The sequence below is a fragment of the Chiloscyllium plagiosum genome, unplaced genomic scaffold (assembly GCF_037043375.1).
Source record: "Chiloscyllium plagiosum isolate Xiang-an unplaced genomic scaffold, Cpla_swu_hap1 HiC_scaffold_45, whole genome shotgun sequence".
Taxonomy (NCBI): domain Eukaryota; kingdom Metazoa; phylum Chordata; class Chondrichthyes; order Orectolobiformes; family Hemiscylliidae; genus Chiloscyllium; species Chiloscyllium plagiosum.
Window position 1 is genome coordinate 79977765 of NW_028270183.1, and position 15180 is coordinate 79992944.

Below are 15180 nucleotides of genomic sequence, written 5' to 3' on the forward strand. Positions count from 1 at the left end.
ATACATCAATGCACTGGCATGGTCTGCATAGCTCCTCGTGCTGGACAGATATCCAGTCTGGGTTTATAGACCAATGCACTGCTGTGGTCTACACAGCTCCCCGTGCTGGACAGATATCTGCTCCGGATTTATAAATCAATGCACTGCTGTGGTCTGCACAGCTCCCCGAGGAAGACAGATATCTAGTCCGTGTTTATGGACCAATGCACTGCTGTGGTCTTCATAGCTACTCGTGCTGAATAGATCTGTAATCTGGATTGAGAAATCAATGCACTGCTGTCGTCTGCACAGCTCCCCGGGCTGGAAAGATATCGAGTTTGTTTATACTGAACACTGAACTGTAGTGGTCTGCACATCTCCCCATGCTGGAATGATATCTAATCCGGTTTTACAGATCAATGCACTGCTGTGACCAGCACATCTCCCAGTGCTGGACATGTATCTCGTCCGATTTTATAGATCAATGCACGGCTGTGGTCTGCACAGCTACCCGTGCTGGACAGATATCTAGTCTGTGTTTATAGATCAATGCACTGCTGTGGTCCGCATAACTTCCCGTGCTGGATAGATATCTAGTCCGGCGTTATAGATCAATGCACTGTTGTGATCTGCACCGCTGCCAAAGCTGGACAGATATCTGATGCGTGTTTCTAGATTAATGCATTGCTGTGGTCTGCACAGCTTCCCGTGCTGGACAGATATCCAGTCCGAGTTTATAGGTCAATGCACTGCTGAGGTCTGCACAGCTCTCCGTGCTGGACAGATGTCTAGTCCGTGTTTATAGACCAATGCACTGCTGTGGTCTGCACTGCTCCCCGTGCTGGACAGATATCTCGTCTGGGTTTATAGATCAAAGCACTGCCGAGGTCTGCAGACGTCCCCGTGCTGGACAGATATCTCGTCTGGGTTTATAGATCAATGCACTGCTGTAGTCTGCACAGGTCCCCGTGCTGGACAGATATCTCGTCCATGTTTATACATCAATGCACTACTGTAGTCTGCACAGCTCCGCGTGCTGGACTGATAAATAGACCGGGTTAATAGATCAATGCACTGCTGTGATCTGCACAGCTTACCGTGTTGGACATATATCTCGTCCGTTTTTATAGATCAATGTACTGCTGTGGTCTGCACAGCTCCACGTGCTGGTCAGATATCTAGGACGGGTTTATAGATCAATGCACTGCCGTAGTCTGCTCAGCTCCCCGTGCTGGACAGATATCTAGTCCGTGTTTGTAGATCAATGCACTGCTGTGGTCTGCAAAGCTCCCCATGCTGGAAAGATATCTAGTCCATGTTAATAGACCAATGCACTGCTGTGGTCTGCACAGCTGCCTGTTCTGGACAGATATCCAGTCCGTGTTTATAGATCAATGCACTGCTGTGGTCTGCAAAGCTCCCCGTGCTGGACAGATATCTAGTCCGGGTTTCCAGTTCAATGCCCTGCTGAGATCTGCGCAGCTCCCCGTGCTGGACAGATATCTAGACCGGGTTTACAGATTAATGTACTGCTGTGGTCTGCACAACTTCCCTTGCTGGACGGATATCTGAACAGCGTTTGAAGATTAATGCACTCCTGTTCTCGGCACAGCTACCCGAGCTGGACAGATAACTAGACCGCATTAATACATCAATACAGTGCTGTTTGAGGTGATAGATCAATGCACTGCTATGATCTGCACAGCTCCCCGTGCCGGACAGTTACCTTGTCGGGGAGTATAGATAAATGCACTGCTCTGGTCTGCACAGCTCTCCGTGCTGGACAGATATCTGATCCGTGTTAATGGACCAATGAACTGCTGTTGTCTGCACAACTCCCCTTGCTGGACAGATATCTCGACTGTGTTTGTAGATCAATGCACTGCTGTGGTCTGCACAGCTCTCCGTGCTGGACAGATATCTAGTTTGAGGTTATAGATCAATGCACTGCTATCCTCTGCACAGCGCACCCTGAGGAACAGTTACCTTTTCGGGGAGTATAGATAAATGCACTGCTGTGGCCTGCAGAGTTTCCCATGCTGGACAGGTATCTCGTCCGTGTTTATCGATCAATGCACTGCTGTGGTCTGCACAACTCCCCTTGCTGGACAGATATCTAGACCGCGTTTGTAGATCAATGCACTGCTGTGCTCGGCACAGCTCCCCGAGCTGGACACACATCCAGTCCGTGTTTATAGATCAATTCTCTGCTGTTGTCTTCAGAGTTCCCGTGCTGGACACATATCGAGACCGTGTTTATAGATCAATGCACTGCTGTGGTCCACATAGCTCCCCGTGCTGGATAGATATCTAGTCCGGGGTTATAGATCAATGCACTGCTGTGGTCTGCACCGCTGCCCAAGCTGGACAGATAGCTTGTCCGTGTTTCTAGATCAATGCATTGCTGTGGTCTGCACAGCTTCCCATGCTGGACAGATATCCAGTCCGAGTTTATAGGTCAATGCACTGCTGAGGTCTGCACAGCTCCCCGTGCTGGACAGATGTCTAGTCCGTGTTTATAGATCAATGCACTGCCCTGTTCTGCACAACTCTCCGTGCTGGACAGATATCTTGTCTGGGTTTATAGACCAATGCACTGCTGTGGTCTGCACTGCTCCCCGTGCTGGACAGATATCTCGTCTGGGTTTATAGATCAATGCACTGCTGAGGTCTGCACAGGTCCCCGTGCTGGACAGATATCTCGTCCGTGTTTATATATCAATGCACTACTGTTGTCTGCACAGCTCCGCGTGCTGGACTGATAAATATACCAGTTTAATAGATCAATGCACTGCTGAGGTCTGCACAGGTCCCCGTGCTGGACAGACATCTCGTCCGTGTTTATACATCAATGCACTACTGTAGTCTGCACAGCTCCCCGTGCTGGACAGATATCTAGTCCGTGTTTGTAGATCAATGCACTGCTGTGGTCTGCAAAGCTCCCCATGCTGGAAAGATATCTAGTCCGGGGTTGTAGATTAATGCACTGCTGTGCTCGGCACAGCTACCCGAGCTGGACAGATATCTAGACCGTGTTTATAGATCAATACACTGCTGTGGTCTGCACAGCTCTCCGTGCAGGACAGATAATTAGTTTGAGGTTATAGATCAATGCACTGCTATGGTCTTCACAGCTCCCCGTGCGGGACAGTTACCTTTTCGTGGAGTATAGATAAATGCACTGCTGTGGCCTGCAGAGTTCCCCATGCTGGACAGATATCTCGTCCGTGTTTATCGATCAATGCATTGCTGTGTCTGCACAACTCCCCTTGCTGGACAGATATCTAGACGGCGTCTGTAGATCAATGCACTGCTGTGGTCTGCACAGCTCCCGTGCTGGAAAGATATCTGGTCTGGGTTTTTTCGATCAATGCACTGCTGTGGTCTGCACTGGTTCCCGTGCTGGACAGATATCTCGTCCGTGTTTATCGATCAATGCACTGCTGTGGTCTGCACAACCCCCCATGCTGGACAGATGTCTAGACGGCGTCTGTAGATCAATGCACTGCTGTGCTCGGCACAGCTACCCGAGCTGGACACATATCTAGTCCGTGTTTATAGATCAATTCTCTGCTGTTGTCTGCAGAGCTCCCGTGCTGGACACATAACGAGACCGTGTTTATAGATCAATGCACTGCTGTGGTCTGCATAACTCCCCGTGCTGGATAGATATCTAGTTTGGAAGATATTATTCGGAAGGTATGTGTCTCCCCACGTAGACACAGGGAGAACGTGCAAACTCCACACAGTCAGTCGCCTGAGGCGGGAATTGAACCCAGGTCTCTGGCGCTGTGAGGCAGCAGTGCTAACCACTGTGCCACTGTGCCGCCCACTAGTATCTAGTACGTTTTTATAAATCAATGCACGGCTGTGGTCTGCATATCTGTCCGAGCTGGACAGATATCTAGTACATGTTTATATATCAATGCACGGCTGTGGTCTGCACAGCTCCACGTGCTGGACAGATATCTAGACCGTGTTTATATATCAATGCACTGCTGTGGTCTGCGCAGCTCCCCGGGCTGGACTGATATCTAGACCGGGTTTATAGATCAACGCACTGCTGTGGTCTGCACTGTTGCCCGTGCTGGACAGAAATCTAGTCGGGTTTATACATCAATGCACTGCTGTGGTCTGCACAACTCCGCGTGCTGGACTGATATCTAATCCGGGGTTATAGATCAATGCACTGCTGTGGTCCGCACAGCTCCCCGAGATTAACAGATATCTAGTCAGTGTTTATCGATCAATGCATTGGTGTGGTCTGCATAGCTCTCCGTGCACGACAGATATCGAGACCGGGTTTATAGATCAATGCACTGCTATGGTCTGCACAGCTCCCCGTGCTGGACAGATATCAAGTCCATGTTTATAGATCAATGCACTGCTGTGGTCTGCACAGCTCCCCGTGCTGGACATATATCATGTCTGGGTTTATTGATCAATGCACTGCTGTGGTCTGCACAGCTCCCCGTGCTGGACAGATATCTGCATAGCTGCCCGTGCTGGAAAATTATCTTGTCCGGGTTTATAGATCAATGCACTGCTGTGGTTTGCACAGCTCCCTGTGAAGGACAGATATCTCGTCAGTGTTTATAGATCAATGAGCTGCTGTGGTCTGCACAGCTCCCCGTGCTGGACAGATATCTAGTGCGTGTGTATGGATCAATGCACTGCTGTGGTCTGCACAACTCCCCATGCTGGACAGATATCTCGTCCGGGTTTACAGATCAATGCACTGCTGTGGTCTGCACAGATCCCCGTGCTGGACACATATCTCACCTGGATTTATAGATCAATGTACTGCTGTGGTCTACACAGCTCCCCATGCTGGAGAGATACCTAGCCCTGGGTTCTAGATCAGTGCATTGCTGTGGTCTGCACAGCCTCCGGTATAGGACAGATATCTAGTTCCGGTTCACAGATCAATGCACTGCTGTGGTCTGCTTAGCTCCCCTTGCTGGACAGATATCTTGTCCGTGGTTACAGATCAATACACTGCTGTGGTCTGCACAGCTCCCCAAGTTGGACAGATAACTATTCCGTGTTTATAGATCAATGCACTGCTGTGGTCTGCACCGCTGCCCAAGCTGGACAGATATGTTGTCCGTGTTTATAGATCAATGCATTGCTGTCGTCTGCACAGTTTCCCGTGCTGGACAGATATCCAATCCGAGTTTATAGATCAATGCACTGCTGAGGTCTGCACAGCTCCCCGTGCTGGACAGCTGTCTAGTCCGTGTTTATAGATCAATGCACTGCTCTGCTCTGCACAGATCACCGTGCTGGACAGATGTCTTGTCTGGGTTTATAGATCAATGCACTGCTGTGGTCTGCACTGCTCCCCGTGCTGGACATAGATCTCGTCTGGGTTTATAGATCAATGCACTGCTGTGGTCTGCACTGCTCCCCGTGCTGGACAGATATCTCGTATGGGTTTATAGATCAATGCACTGCTGAGGTCTGCACAGGTCCCCGTGCGGGACAGATATCTCGTCCGTGTTTATACATCAATGCACTACTGTAGTCTGCACAGCTCCACGTGCTGGACTGACAAATAGACCGGGTTAATAGATCAATGCACTGCTGTGATCTGCACAACTTACCGTGTTGGACAGATAACTAGGCAAAAAAAAAATGACTGCAGATGCTGGAAACCAGTTTTTGTATTAGTGGTGTTGGAAGAGCACAGCAGTTCCGGCAGCATCCTAGGAGCAGTATAGTCCGGGTTGGTTGATCAATGTACTGCTGCGGACTGCACAGCTCCCCGTGCTGTACAGATACCTAGTCCGTATTTATAGACCAATGAGCTGCTGTGGTCTGCACAGCACCCCGTGCTGGACAGATATCTCGTCCATGTTTATAGATCAATGTATTGCTGTGGTCTGCGCAGCTCCACGTGCTGGACAGATATCTTGGACGGGTTTGTAGATCAATGCACTGCTGTCGTCTGCTCAGCTCCCCGTGCTGAACAGATATCTAGTCCGTGTTTGTAGATCAATGCACTGCTGTGGTCTGCAAAGCTCCCCGTGCTAGACACATATCTCGTCCGTGTTCATAGATCAATTCTCTGCTGTGGTCTGCAAAACTCGCGTGCTGGAAAGATATCTAGTCTGGGTTTATCGATCAATGCACTGCTGTGGTCTGCACTGATACCCGTGCTGGACAGATGTCTCATCCGGGTTTATAGATCAATGTACTGCTGTGGTGTGCACAGCTCCCCGTGCACGACAGATATCTGGACCTGGTATATCGATCAATCCACTGCTGTGGTCTGCACAGCTCCCCGTACTGGACAGATATCGAGACCGGGTTTAAAGATCCAAGCACTGCTGTTATCTGCACATCTCCCCGTGGTGGACAGATACCTAGCCCCTGTTTATAGACCAATGCACTGCTCTGGTCTGCATTGTAGCCCATGCTGGACAGATATCTCGTCCGTGTTTATAGACCAATGAGCTGCTGTGGTCTATAAAACTCCCCTTGCTGGACAACTATCTCGACCGCGTTTGTCGATAAATGCACTGCTGTGCTCGGCACAGCTACCCGAGCTGGACAGATATATACACCGTGTTTATAGATTAATGCTTTGCTGTCGTCTGCACAGCTCCCCGTGCTGGACAGATATCTAGTCCGTGTTTGTAGATCAATGCACTGCTGTGGACTGCACATCTGTCCGAGCTGGACAGATATCTAGTACATGTTTATATATCAATGCACGGCTGTGGTCTGCACAGCTCCACGTGCTGGACAGATATCTAGACCGTGTTTATATATCAATGCACTGCTGTGGTCTGCGCAGCTCCCCGAGCTGGACTGATATCTAGACCGGGTTTATAGATCAATGCACTGCTGTGGTCTGCACAGCTCCGCGTGCTGGACTGATATCTAATCCGGGGTTATAGATCAATGCACTGCTGTGGTCCGAACAGCTCCCCGTGCTGGACAGATATCTCGTCCGGTGTTATGGATCAATGCACTGCTGTGGTCCGCACAGCTCCCCGAGATTAACAGATATCTAGTCAGTGTTTATCGATCAATGCATTGGTGTGGTCTGCATAGCTCCCCGTACGCGACAGATATCGAGACCGGGTTTATAGATCAATGCACTGCTATGGTCTGCACAGCTCCCCGTGCTGTACAGATATCTAGTCCATGTTTATAGATCAATGCACTGCTGTGGTTTGCACAGCTCCCTGTGAAGGACAGATATCTCGTCAGTGTTTATAGATCAATGAGCTGCTTTGGTCTGCACAGCTCCCCGTGCTGGACATATATCTTGTCTGGGTTTATTGATCAATGCACTGCTGTGATCTGCACAGCTCTCCGTGCTGGACAGATATCTGGTGCGTGTGTATAGATCTATGCACTCCTGTGGACTGTTCAGCTCCCCGTGCTGGGCAGATATCTCGTCCGGGTTTACAGATCAATGCACTGCTGTGGTCTGCATTGCTGCCCGTGCTGGAAAATTATCTTGTCCGTGTTTATAGATCAATGCACTGCTGTGGTTTGCACAGCTCCCTGTGAAGGACAGATATCTCGTCAGTGTTTATAGATCAATGAGCTGCTTTGGTCTGCACAGCTCCCCGTGCTGGACAGATATCTCGTCCGGGTTTCCAGATCAATGCACTGCTGTGGTCTGCACAGATCCCCGTGCTGGACACATATCTCGCCTGGATTTATAGATCAATGTACTGCTGTGGTCTGCACAGCTCCCCATGCTGGAGGGATATCGAGTCCTGGGTTTTAGATCATTGCATTGCTGTGGTCTGCACAGCCCCCGGTCTCGGAAAGATATCTAGTTCCGGTTCACAGATCAATGCACTGCTGTGGTCTGCACAGCTCCCCAAGTTGGGCAGATATCTATTCCGTGTTTATAGATCAATGCACTGCTGTGATCTGCACAGCTCTGTATGATGGACAGATATCGAGTTCGGGGTTTTTGATCAATGCACTGCTGTGGTCTGCACAACTCCCCCTGCTGGACAGATATCTCGTCCGGATTTACAGATCAATGCACTGCTGTGGTCTGCACAGATCACCGTGCTGGACACATATCTCGCCTGGATTTATAGATCAATGTACAGCTGTGATCTGCACAGCTCCCCATGCTGGAGGGATATCTAGTCCTGGGTTTTAGATCAATGCATTGCTGTGGTCTGCACAGCCCCCGGTATAGGAAAGATATCTAGTTCCGGTTCACAGATCAATGCACTGCTGTGGTCTGCACGGCTACCCAAGTTGGGCAGATATCTATTCCGTGTTTATAGATCAATGCACTGCTGCGATCTGCACAGCTCTGTATGATGGACAGATATCTAGTTCGGGGTTTTAGATCAATGCACTGCTGTGGTCTGCACACCTCCCGATATAGGACAGGTATGTCGTCCCGGTTTACAGATCAATGCACTGCTCTGATCTGCTTAGCTCCCCGTCCTGGACAGATATCTAGTCCGTGTTTAGAGAACAATGCACTAGTGTGGTACGCACAGCTCCCCGTGCTGGTCAGATGTCTAGTTTGGGTTTATAGATCAATGCACTGCTGTGGTCTGCACAGCTCCCCGTGCTGGACAGATATCTCGTCTTTGATTATAGATCAATGCACTGCTGTGGTCTGGATTTCCCACCGTGCCTGAAAGAAAGCCCGCCCGTGTTTATAGAACAATCTACTACTCTGGTCTGCTAAGCTCCCCGTTCTCTACAGATATCTCGTCCGGGGTTCTAGATCAATGCACTGCTGTCGTCTGCACAGCTCCAAGTCCTGGACAGGTATCTAGTCCGGGTTTATAGGTCAGTGCAGTCCTTTGGTCTGCACAGCTCCCTGTGCTGGACAGATATCTAGTCCGTGTTCATAGATCAAGGCACTGCGGTGGTCTGCACAGCTCCCGTACTGGTAAGATATCTGGTCTGGGGTTATTGATCAATGCACTGATGTAGTGTGCACAGCTCCCCGTGCTGGACGGATATCTAGCCTGGGTTTATAGATCAATGCACTGTTGTTGTCTGCACAGCTCCCAAGTTGGACAGATATCCAGTCCGTGCTTATATATCAATGCACCGTTGTTGTGTGCATAGGTCCCCCTGCTGGACAGATATTTAATCCAGGTTTATAGATATATGCACTGCTGTGGTCTGCACAGTTTTCCGCCCAAAGCAGTTTGCTGATTTGGACTGCACAGACCTTGATCTCTATTTTGCTCACTGCTGAAGAGATATCTCCACCGGGCTACTGTCTCTCTTTGGTGGATTGTGAAAGTGAATGAAGTCAGCATTTCAGTTAATCTGGCATTGCATTTACACCTCATTCTTGCGATTGGACCCTCTGTCTCCCACCCCATTAATGTTACAGTGTGCCCAGGAACAGTATATCATGTTGACGAATACCTAATGTCCTGGCTGCAATCACGGCCTCTTCATTCGGAAGCAGGCAGCCATTTCCATCGTAGTCATGTCTCCATGCATAAAGAAAGGATGGCCCTCGGATAAAGGCTTCCCCTTGATCCATGGCTCAAAACACCATCCCGCTCACCACTCTGCACGGCCAACTAACCACATTAAAATATCCCGTGTGTCCTGAGAGCAATGGGCCCACTATGAATATCAGGGAGGAGACCACCAGGGAGATGGAGGAACACTTCCCATGTCTAACCGGTTCATTGTGAACCCTCTAGTACACACGGTATCACTAAATTCTGTAATCCCTCCCGAATTATAAAATATAAAACTTGTATTCTGCCTGAAAAATCACAGGTGCACAGTTGCCCACGTTCTATTCCGGCTGCCAAGTTGTTGTCCATTTCTTATCCATTTGCAGGTTCTCTACCTCCCCTTGATTCCTTCAGTTCCTGTCTATCTTGGAGTCAGTTTAAATTTAGTTAGAACATGTTTGTTCCATTTATGGAAACTGATTCCAAATAGTTGAGGCCCCAACACTGCTCATTGTGTAGTGCAGTCGTTAATTTGTGTTAAACTGATAGAAACTGATTTCTTCCAAATTTATCCATGCTCCTGGCTCAGTAAACCGTCCTACCCGTATTCCAGTTTTGAAAGACTGAATGGTCCCTTCCTTTTCCTGTGTAACAGGTATGAGAAATTAAAAGATCTCTCCAATTGCTGAGTAACAGCCTCCAATAGATGAATGACCTCATTCTGTACCTGTCTAAAACTCTTGATGGGCTGAATAGCCTACTTCAGTATCGGTGCAGTTGGGAATGTTGCAGAACATTTTGGAATCATCAGTGAGCAGCCCACTTCTGACTTTATGGGGGAGTGAAGGCCATTGATGCTGCGGCTGCTGCTAGCCCACAGTGTCTCATGGATGTCCAGTCTCCACTTGGTCTTTCCTTTAGAAGTATGTCCTATTTCACAGGAGGGAGTGCCACACAACACAGTGGGCAAGATCTTCAATATGAGGCTGAGACATTCCCTCCACCCGGATTGTGTGCGGACGGCTCCTGTTAGGGCCAAATCCATCTGGGAGAAGGAGTTTGGTGAGAATGTTTCCCTTTTGTTGGTTCCCCTTCCCTTTCCCCAGTCTGGCTGCTGTGTATGTGAGGTCTCTCCCTGCTCAGTCAGTGGTGGGCCTGTGGGGACACTTTTGGTGATGTACATTGAAGTCCCACACCCAGAGGACTTCCTGTGTCCTTGTCACCCTCAGTGCTGCCTCCGATTTGTTTTCAACATCGAGGGGAACTGTGTTATTACCACGAGACGGTGTGGGGGATCAGGAGATGTCCTGCTTTATAAATATTGCCTTGGCTATCTGTGATCTGTTTCCATGAGATTTCCAGGGTTGTGGAATCAACGTTGGGGAATTGCAGGGTGTCCCCACCACTGGTGGGTCTGTTCTGCCAGTGGGACACGATATACCCAGAGATGGTGATGGGACTTCATGAAACATGACCCATCAGGCCTAATCCTGGGAGTATAACGGTTTCGGACTCTTTCCTGACCGTGAGTGTGGTGCTGAAAAAGCAGAGCAGGTCAGGCAGCATCTGAGGAGCAGGGGAATCAACGTTCCAGGCATAAGGACTTCATTGGGAATGAGGCTTGTGGTCCGGGGGACTGAGAGATAAATGGGAGGGGGCTAGTGCTGGGGCTGGGGCTCGGGCTGGGACTGAGGTTGGGGCTGGGGGGATGGTAGGTGAGAATGTGATCGATAGATGGAGGTGGGGGAGAGGTGCTATGTCAGAGAGGAGGGTGGATGGAAACTGGAAAAGGTGATGACAATGTCAAGGAGTCCCCCGGAATATTCTGTACCAAACATTCTTTAACTGACATTCCCCGGTACATTATATCCCTGACCTTGTTTGTGAACAGCCGGATGTTTTCCACGCATTTCCATTTCTTCACAACAAAGGATCGACCACAATTTAGACTAAAATACAGAAATTTACAACGCACTTTGTCTTCAGGAACTGAGAGAGAATCGAGTGTGTGGGAATGTTCTAGAAACCATCTGTCCTTATGGATGTGTCTCTGTGTGTTTGGGAAGGGAGGGTTTCTTGTGGTTTATATCACATTTTTGTCAGTAATTCAGATCTTTCCAGTTGTTATTTCAGCTCCAATTATTTTAATAAATCCCTGAATACAGGGACACATTTGAATATCTCATTGGGTCCCCGATCAAACGGGTCCCTTTGCCTCCAGGCTGATGGATAATGGGTTTGTTTTCCTTCCTCACAGTTAACGCAGTGACCATCTATGTCCTGCTTTATAAAGATTGTGGATTGTCTCCATGTGTCCGACGTTACCTGGGGGCCATGGCAGCGGCGGATCTCCTGGTCATTATCCTCGACCTGATCCTGAGACACATTCCCATTGTTTATCGGGAACAGTTTTATTTCCTGAAGGACTCCGTCCGCGTGTGTAATATCCACGCCGTCCTGCTTTATGCAGCCACTGACTGCTCTATCTGGTTCACCGTCACTTTCACCTTTGATCGGTTTGTGGCCATTTGTTGCCAGAAGCTGAAAAGTAAATATTGCAGTGAGAAAACGGCGGCTGTGGTTCTGGGAGCAGTGACTGTGCTGAGCTGTTTAAAGAACATTTTCTGGTATTTTAAACTCTTACCTCAGTATTGGCTGAAGAATCTACCCTGGCATTGTAATATAACACTCACTGTTCGATTCTCCATTGTCTGGATCACAATCGAGTTCCTCCACCACATTCTAACCCCGGGGCTCCCGTTTCTCCTGATTCTGCTGCTCAATTTTCTCACCGTCAAACACATTTTAGTGACCAGCAGAGCCCGCAGGAGACTCCGCGCTCACACCAATGGGGACGCTCAGTCTGACACAGAAATGAGAAACCGAAAAAAATCCATCATTTTACTGTTTGTGATCTCTGCCAATTTCATTCTGTTATGGTCAACATTAATGGCATATTCTATATGGTTCCGGATGTATTTTACTGTGTATGTGGCTGTGTATCCAGAAGAATTTATGAAGGAATTAGGCTTCATGATGCAGCTCCTCAGTTGCTGCACAAACACTGTGATTTATGCCGTGACCCAGACTAAGTTCAGGCAGCAGCTGAAGGATGTGCTGAAATATCCCTTCACCCAAATCAATCCTTCAATCAAATTCCCTCATTAGTCAATCCATCCGGGATTTCTAATTTCAGTTCAGTGTTTCAGCGATGGAGCAGCCTGTCGCTATGGTAACAGACTGAGGGGAGCGCTGGTTCTTCCATCCTTACCCCACAGGGGGTTTACAGGGACACATTTCAATGTTTCTCACAACTCAGGGGCCAGTGAGAAAAGGCACCATCCCACTGACTGTATACATCACTTCCATTTGTAAACAGTAAAAATGTTTATTAAAGCGTGCCGAGCAGCAGAGTGAAAGATGTTGTTGTGTGTCTTTGTGTTGGAGAAGCTGAGCTGGAGAGAGACAGACTCAGCCCCAAGTCCTGGCCCTCAGGGAAGGGGAGGGAACCGCGCCCTGAGCTCAGATGCTGGGTTTAACTCCCTCTGTCCCTCCCCACTCCAACCTGTCCTCCTCATTTCCTCTCCCCTACACTTTCTCATCACTTCTCTCCGTCTCTCTCTCTCTTTCTGCACTCTGTCTCTTTCTCACCACCTCTCCATTTCACTCTCTCTCGTACCCTCTCAGACACCCGCCAACCCCGGTGTCTCCACCTGTCTCCACTCTTCCCTCTCCCCCTCACCCACACTCTCTCTCTCTCCTGCCGTCACTGTATATATTCCGTCTCTACCCCATTTGCCCCTCCTCCCACTTCCCACATCTCTCTCTCATCACACCCCGGCACTCAGCCTCACGACCAACCCACAGTCTCTGGGTCAGAGGGAGAGGGAAGGACCAGGAATACAGAGAGTGTAAGAGAGAGAGAGAAGGACAGGAGGAAGAGAGATTCAGTCAGAGAGAAATGGAGGGAGGTGGGGAGAGAGAGACACTAAGGGAGGGGGATCCAGAATGATAGAACGGGGAGAGAGAGTGAAGGAGCAGGGAGAGAGAGCAGGGGGCAAGAGAGAGATAGGGTGAGGGAGGGAGACAAAGAGACAGGGGAGGAGATAATGAGAGACAGAGATGAGAGAGAGAGAGTCAGAGAGGTGTGAGGGAGGGGGCGAGAGAGAAAGGGGCAAGTCTTGGAGAGAGAGGGACAAGGAGAGAGAAAATGGACGATAGAGATACCTCTTGAACTGGATTACACCCTACCTCTTGCAAAAATGCCATCCCGAATTCGAAAATCCTCCACCTCTGCCATATCTGCTCCCAGTAGGACCAGTTCCAACACAGAACACACCAGATGGCCTCCTTCTTTCGAGACCGCAATTTCCGTTCCCACATGGTTAAAGATGCCCTCCAACACATCTCGTCCACATCCCACACCCCCGCCCTCAGACCTCACCCCTACAACCAAAACAAGGCCAGAACGCCCCTGGTCCTCACCTTACATCCTACCAACCTTCGCATGAACCAAGTCATCTGCCAACATTTCTGCCACCTCCAAACAGACCCCACCACCAGGGATATATTTCCCTCCCCTTCCGCCTTCCGCAAAGACTGTTCTCTCTGTGACCACCTGGTCAGGTCCACGCCCCCATACAACCCACCCTCCCATCCTGGCACCTTCTCCTGTCACTGCATGAATTGCAAAACCTGTGCCCACACCTGCTCCCTCAACTCTATCCAAGGCCCTAAAGGAGCCTTCCACATCCATCAAATTTTTACCCGCGCATCCACCAATATCATTTATTGTATCCATTGCTCCCGATGCGATCTCCCCGATGGGGAGACTGGACATTTCCTAACAGAGCGCTTTAGGGAACATCTCTGGGGCACCCGCACCAATCAACCACAGCGCCCTGTGGTCCAACATTTAAACTCCCCCGCCCACTCTGCCGAGGACATTGAGGTCCTGGGCCTACTTCAACGCCGCTCCCTCACCACCCGACGCCTGGAGGAAGAATGCCTCATCTTCTGCCTCGGAACTCTTCAACCCCAGGGCATCAATGTAAACTTCAACAGTTCCCTCATTTCCCCTCCCAACACCTCACCCCTGTTCCAAGATTCCAGCTCAGTACTGTCCCCATGACCTATCCTACCTGCCTATCTCGTTTTCCATCTATCCACTCCACCCTCCTCCCTGGCCAATCACCTTCAACCCGTCCCCCACTCACCTAATGTACTCTATGCTACTTTTTCCCCACCCCCACCCTCCTCTCATTTATCTCTCCATTCTTCAGGCACTCTGCCTGTATTCCTGATGAAGGGTTTTTGCCCTAACGTCGATTTCACTGCTCCTCGGATGCTGCCTCAACTGCTGTGCTCTTCCAGCACCACTAATCCAGAATCTAGTTTCCAGCATCTGCAGTCATTGTTTTTACCTAGTTAATGAGGTGAGTTGAATGAGATAACTCCAGGAAATTAGCTCATCCTCGTGAGGGCAATCTCTCTGCCACACTCAATGAAAATGGCACTGAGGCAAATTATTGTTAGATTCAGCCCAATGAGTCATAGACTCTGGTGACCCCACTCCCAGTTACAAAGCTGCAGAACAGATACTCATCTGATCTCACACCAATCTCACTTTTTCTATCTTTCTTGGGAAGACAGGCTGAGGGGTTACAGGATGCTCTCGAAGTGTCTACATTTCAGCATTCTGAAACCTGCGAACACATCCTTCCATGACACTGTCTCTTAGTCTACCCCTCTCTGTCTCCCCCTCTCTGTCTAC